At 47.2% G+C, this 7,388-nt stretch overlaps 1 pseudogene; it reads right to left on the bottom strand.

Annotated features, from left to right (window-relative positions):
* Positions 1–4,453, bottom strand: part of LOC104996850 — a 7,545-nt pseudogene extending 3,092 nt beyond the window's left edge.
* Between the last annotated feature and the right edge of the window lie 2,935 nt (positions 4,454–7,388).

The raw sequence follows: 7,388 nt of genomic DNA, 5'->3' as shown, positions 1-7,388 counted from the left end.
AAAAGTCAGCCACTGTCTCCACTGTTTCCCCATCTATTTCCCATGAAGTGATGGGATCAGATGCCATGATCTTAGTTTTCTGAATGTTGAACTTTAAGCCAACTTTTTCACTCTCCTCTTTCACTTTCATCAAGAGGCTTTTTAGTTCCTCTTCACTTTCTGCCATAAGGGTGGTGTCATCTGCATATCTGAGGTTATTGAGATTTCTTAGCACACTACTAAATTATAATACTAATTCCAAACCTGATTTTGAATCAAGGTGGTATTATTTCTGTTACTTAGAAGTCTCATCATTTTGTGCTGCACAATGAACACTATAAATGAGTAAAAATGACCAGTCTCAGTGAAAGGATTATTGATTGCTAACACAATTATCCATGGAGCAGGGTTCTCACTGCAGGACTCTGAGGGAGATGATGTGCCTGTTGCCTGATGAGGGAGTTTCAGGACTTGGCTGAAAGCACCTTCCCAGAATGACCCTCCAGAGAACTGTCCGAACAAACTAGAGTTTCTAGAACATGGCAGAAATTCAAGAAAGTGTGACAAGAGTGGATTCTGACTGTGAATAGCATCAAATGCCAGAAAAAAGGGCCTAATTAAAGAAAGCCCCAGTGGAAACAAGTCTTGGGGAAGCTGGCAAATTGGCCTGGACGTGGGATGCATTGCTATTTGGTCTAAGGTTGCGATGCCCCCAGCTTTTATTTTTTTAAGCAGTAGAAATCCTTCTTCAAATTGAAACAAAAGTAGAACTCTGACTAAAACTGAGGTCAGGGGTCTGGAACCCCACTACCCAGTCCCACTGACTTTGGCAGTGATGCCAAGCCTGTCTCTAGAACTAGAAATATGGGCCTCTCTCCTGACCCAGCCCCTCTGGCTCCTGTCACCACATGCAGTGATATTTGCTAAAACACTTGTCCAAGAATACCTGAGCATGTGTGTGGGGTTGCAATAGCTAACAAATATGGGATCTGATTTTTTTTCCTAAGAAGCTTTCTCAAATTCTTATATTTCAAAGTGACTACATGTTGTTCCTTTTGTTTTTTCTCAACTCCAGCAACCAGACACCCAGTCTTAGGAGAATCCGGGTCACCCTCTTCAGCATCTCTCTTAGTTACTTATCTGTGAATCAAATAATAAGTAATTACATGTTATATATATGCATATTTAATAGGCAATTGAGAAACAAATTGGAATAGGCATAATTTCTGCCCTCAAGAAACTTGAAATCTAACACAGATTAAAACTGATAATGGTAGGGAATTCCCTGTCGATCCAGTGGTTTGGACTCTGAGTTCTCACTGCAAAGGGACTGGGTTCAACCCCTGGTTGGGGAATTAAGATCACACAGGCTGTGCCACCAAAAATCCAAAAAACAATTGAGAGATCAGAAATACGCACAGAAATTATGGAAGCCCAGAGAAAAGTGTGTTAGTCGCTCAGTCACCGGTCACATCTGACTCTCTGCCATCCCATGGACTGTAGCCCACCAGGCTCCTCAGTCCATGGGATTCTCCAGGCACGAATACTGGAGTGGGCTGCCATTTCCTTCTCCAGGGGATCTTCATGACCCAGGGATCAAACCCGGGTCTCCTGCATTGCAGGCAGATTCTTTACTGTCTGAGCCAGAAAGTATGTGAACCAGATGACAATGAGAGAAGTTAAAGGATGCTTTCCAGAGAAATGACATTGGACCAAGTTTTGAACAAAAAAAACAAGATTAAGATAAAAACAAATGATTTGCTAAAGTGATGGGCAAAGTCCAGATTGTGAAAAGCTTTGTGCTTTTCCTCTCACAAAGATAAAACCCCAGTCATGGGGAACAGTTGCTAAGGTGAGGGTGGGGTGCCAGCTGGGGCAGCAGAGGAGTTACAGGGTAGGTGGGTGCAGGACTGCTCTGCATCCTGGGGTGGAGGTCACACTGACCTGCCCCTACGCCAACATTCATAGGCCCACGTGCGTGCTAAGTCACTTCAGTAGTGTCTAACTCCTTGTGACCCCATGGATTGTAGCCCGCCAGGCTCCTCTGTCCGTGGGGATTCATCAAGCAAGAACACTAAAGTGGGTTTCCATGCCCTCCTCCAGGGGATCTTGCTGACCCAGAGATCAAACCCACATCTCTTATATCTCCTGTATTGACAGGCTGGTTCTTTACCTCTGAACCATCTGGGAAGACAAGCAGAGCCACCAAAGATCATATATTTCTCTTGATCAAAAATAAATAACTGTCTCAAAAATCACGACTGCCTGTCTCAAGGTCACCCACTCAGTGCACTGGGGGAAGAAATAAGTCTCCATCAGTGGGGTTTTTTTCCCCTATAGTTATTTGTCAGTTTTCTAAAATATTTATCTGTAAAAAGTACAATATCTGCAAAGTGCAACAAAGTGGAATGCAATAAAATGAGGCATGCCTGTGTTTTTTAAATATTTTGAAATGTGCTCACATTATAATGTTAAATTTTAAAAGGCAAGAATAAAGAGCTATACAGGGTAAGTCCTGACACGCAGAGAAAACAGAGTGGAGGAAAGACAGCAGGATGCCTCCATGGGCCGAAGCAAGGGCAGCTCACCTCACAGGGCTGCACTTGATATGAGGAGAAGATGGCAAAGAAACAGAATCCAAGGAGAACTCACTACCATGTTGCAAGTGCACCTGCTGCTACTGTGTGCCCGGGGTGAGTCACTAACCTCTGCAAACCTCAGTGTTCTCAGATGTGTAACAGGAAATGACTCCTTTGTTGAAAGGATTAACTGAAAGGGCATGTGTACAGCCATCTATAATGTCTTACACAATCGTGGTTCTAAATGATGCATTTAAATAATAAATGATACTAGTCCTTGACGTTTGTTGAATGCTTCTCCAGGTTCAGACACTGTGATCTGCTGCTGCTGCTGCTGCTAAGTCACTTCAGTCGTGTCTGACTCTTCGCGACCCCATGGACTCCAGCCTACCAGGCTTTTCCATCCATGGGATTTGCCAGGCAAGAGTACTGGAGTGGGGTGCCATTGCCTTCTCTGACTGTGATCTGAGTGTTATTTAATTTAATCTTCAAACCACCCGTGGGGTTAGGGATGATTCTTTCCATTTTACAGAAATTGAAGGGCAAAGCAGTTAAAGGAACTTGACCACAACAAAATTCATCAGAAAAGCGATGAGAGACCAAGGAGGATGCAGACCACATCACTCTGAGACCTCGACAGCCCCCAGAGACCCACTGAACCAGGACCGACGCCGGGCTAGAGGCTCAAATCTGCCCCAAGGTTGGTTCAGACCTGCTTCGGCTCAAGGGATTCCCTGGTGGCTCAGATGTTAAAGAATCCGCCTACAGTGCAGGAGATCTGGGTTCAATCTCTGGGTCAGAGAGATCCCTTGGAGGAGGGCAAGGAAACTCACTCTAGTATTCTTGCCTGAAGAATCCCATGGACAGAGGAACCTGGAGGGATACAGTCCATGGGGTTGCAAAGAGTCAGACATGACTGAGCAACTAAGCACAGCACACAAGCCCCAACGGGTGTGAGCTGGTGCTCCCCATCTCCGTGTGTGTGTGAGGGTATGTGTGAGTGTGTTGTGTGTGAGTGTGTTGTGTGTGTGTGTGTGTGTGTGTGTGTGAGTGAGACATATGGAACTCACCAGGGTGTTCAAGTGCCACCTGCCCCTGCTGTGTGCCCCGGGTGAGTCACTAACCTCTGCAAACCTCAGTGTTCTCATATGTAAAACAGGGAATGACTCTTTTGCCATAAGGATTAATTGAGAGGGCATACATACAGCAATCTATAATGTCTTACACAATTGTGGCTTCCTCAGGAGGATCCTGGTTATTCTTGACGCTTTGCATTCCCATATACATTTTAGAACCACCCTTTCAACTTCCGTGAAAAACTGTGTTGGGCTTGCATTGTGTTCCTCTGGGGAGAAGTGAAACCTTTATCATATTGTGTTTTCTGCTCAAGATCGTGGGATATTCTTCTTAGATCTCTCTGAGAATTTTTGTTTTTGTTTTTTTTTGGGTCTGTGTGTGTGGTGAAAAAAAATCCACACAAAACAAAATTGACCATCTTCACCATTTTTAAGTATATAGTTCAGTGGTGTTAATATGCAGTTGGTGCTCATATCTATTGGTTCCCCATCATTGAATTCGACCAACTGAATCATAAATATCCCCCCAAAATTCCCGAAATTTCCAAAAAGCAAAACTTGAATTTTCTGTGCTCCAGCAACTGTCCACAAAACCTGTACATTGTATTAAGCTTGTAAGTAATGCAGAGATGACTCACAGTGTGCAGGGGTGTACACAGGGGTTGTGTGCAAACACTATACCGTTCACTTACTTTTTGCTGCCCTCCCTGGGTCTTTGCTGCTGCACGCAGCTTTCTCTAATCGTGGCGAGTGGGGCCGCTTTGCATCACCCACACTTCCCAGCTCCCGTAACTGTCCACACTCCACCTCTGACCACATCCCTCTCCTCCCTGCATGTCCACTGCTCCGCTGCATGCCCCTCCCTTCAGGGGCCCTGCTGTCCTTCCTCATCTCCCCGGCCCAGATCCCGAGAAGCCCCGTTTCTGCAGCTCTCTCAGCAGCACCAGCCCCACTCTGCCCCGTCCTGCTCCCTGCACCTCCAGCCTGAGCTCAGGCGGCCTTGGTCTGATTCATCCTCTCCCTTTTCTCATCCCACCACAGGTTGCCGAGAGTCACAGGAGGAGAGATACACGCAGTCCTGCAGCTTAAGGAACCGAGCTAAGGGTTCCCAGCAGCCCTTTCTTAGGGAGGGCTCCCTCTCCACCCTCCCCCTGAACCATCAGGACTCTGTTCAGGCCCGTGACCCCCGGCCTCCCTTGCCCAGCAGCTGCCCATACCCCCTGCTCCCCAGCCTGACAGCCACAGGGGCTGGTGACAGAGGTGCCCTCTTGCCTGCAGTGGGCAGATATGCTCCAGGAGCCCTCTGTTCTCCCAGGACCCTCCGCCTACCTCCCCTCCTTGGATCAGCCCACTTCCTTCTCCATGGCTACACTGCCTCCTACAGCCAGCCACCTAGACTGGTAGGCGTCTGGGGCTCAGAATGGGGCCTGCCCCCTCACCTCCTGGCCTGGGCGACCGTGTCCTCCTGTCCGGCTGGTTCCCTATCCTTCTGAGTCTGTGCAGGTCCAGGCCCGGCCCTACCACTGACTTCCCATCAGTGACCCACAAACCTGGGCCGCACTTTTCTTCTCTTTATTGTTTAAAAAAGCTGCGTAGCCAGCGTGTGGATTCATCTCGGTGAAACTCAACCAGGGAGGAGCGCGTGTGGTGAAGAGTACCCCACTCGCCGCAACTGGAGACAGCCCCCATGCACCTTCTGGGGTTCCCACCTCAGGTCACTGCAGAGCACATGGGGGCCCTGGGCACAGACTTCGTGAAAGTGGAGAGACCAGGCTTGCCAGCTGCAGACCCCTCCCGTGTTTAATGAGCCAAGTCTCTCAGCATCCGGACCTGGTCATTCCGTGTTCCTACTGGAAGGAAGGTTTTCCTTTAGCAAAAACATTAGATACAGAAAAGCAACAATCTACCTTTGAAACTTAAAGTGTAAGCAGTGATTCACAGAGCTCACAAAATGGAGCAAAAAACAGATCCTCTGTAAGAAATTAATCACATTCATTAAACACAAATCTAAAATAACTTGCATTACATAAAATTCCGAGAAATAAATAAATTGAAGAAATGGTTATGGCGATTAATAAAAATCACCTGTTGTTGTCCCAGTTTCATGTCTATCTTGCTAATTGATTCTCCACCCTGAAAAAAAAGACCATGTCTCATTCCTTTATATGAAGTTGTGTAGACTCATCTCTAGGAATACGAACTCCAGGCATCGGAAGCTGGGCCTGCCCCGGCTCTGTAAGCGGCTGTGGCCGTGGCCATGGCTGTGGGGCCTGGTGCGGGGCAGCTGGCATGGGCAGGCATCCAGTGGACTCTGTCAGGTGGACATTCCACACCAAAGCTGCCCATGCGGCACCTCCGGTCACGTGGGGGATCAGGCCTCGCCGTGTGGTTGGTGGGGCTGAGAACTGGGTTTCTATTTTATTTTACGAATTTAAATGTAACTCAACCACTGTGGCCAGTGGCTCCTGAATTGGGATGAGCAGCCCTGATGGCTGTTTCCTGCAGAAGTGCTGGTCTCCTCGCTGTGCTGATGCGGAATGGCGAGCTCAGGCAAGGAGCAGGCTTGCAAGTCCTCCTTTTCCCACTCCAGCCGGAGTTCATCCTGCAGGTCCCCGGAAATGCTGCTGACTCAGAGCTTCTCTAAGCAAAACAGTCATCAGAGAGGTCAGAAAAGTGCAAAAGAGGAAAAGATCTGTGTTAAATACAAGACTGTAACTAAATGCCATCACACACCCTCTTAAAGGCACAGTTTAGAGTTCTTATGTGTGAGAATGAGAATGACAGCCTTTTTCATCCAACTATCCATGGAATGGAAGCTAACACAGGAGAATCCATAGATGTGGGTCTCACCAGGAAGACTATACAATATTATGGTTAAAAATGTCTACTTAGTTGGAATTTTTTAAAAGATACTTTTGATGTGGATCATTCTTTTAAGTCTTTATTGAATCTGTTACAATGTTGCTTCTTTTTTCAATTTATTTATTTTTCACTGAAGGATAATTGCTTTACAGTATTGTGTTGGTTTCTGCCAAAAACATCAGCATGAAGTTGCTTCTGTTTTATGCTTTGATTTTTCAGCCACAAAGCATATGGGACCTTAGTTCCCTGACCAGGAACCGAACCTGTACCCCTAGCATTGGAAGGCAAAGTCTTAACCACTGGACCACCAGGGTAGTCCCTGAAAGTTTTTTTAAAAAGTAGTGGCTCCCTAACTTTTGGGTCATGTGATCTTGGGCAGGTTGTTGAGACTCTAATCCTCACTTTATCTGTAAAGTGAGGAATCAGGATATATTTTACAAGGTTGTGCTAAGTCGCTTCAGTCGTGTCCAACTCTTTGCAACAGTACCAGGCTCCTCAGTCCATGGGATTTTCCAGGCAAGTGTACTGGAGTGGGTTGCCATTTTTTCTCCAGGGATCTTCCTGACCCAAGGATCGAACCCAGGTCTCTCGCACTGTAGGCAGATGCTTTACCATCTGAGCCACCAGGGGATTGCTGAGGGTTAAACAAGACAAAGATGAACAAGGCTTCAGCCCAAACATGGCAGACATTGGATAAATGTCAGGTGTCATCGACTTGTTGTGACCCACTCTGCCCACAGTAGGTTCATGCTTCTCCACTGGTCTTCATAGTGCAGGTGGTCTCCCATTGATGGACTCAGGCTCCTCAACCTCGGCAGAAAGCTGAAGACCATGCGGCCTGGCCCCTAGCAGCCCCCAGTGGGGACCAGAGGGTCATGAATCGCCAGGAAGC

This window comes from Bison bison, unplaced genomic scaffold (assembly GCF_000754665.1).
Source record: "Bison bison bison isolate TAMUID 2011002044 unplaced genomic scaffold, Bison_UMD1.0 scf7180017864299, whole genome shotgun sequence".
NCBI lineage: Eukaryota > Metazoa > Chordata > Mammalia > Artiodactyla > Bovidae > Bison > Bison bison.
Note: the sequence above shows the minus strand (reverse complement) of the source record. Positions and strands in the feature narration are given on the sequence as shown.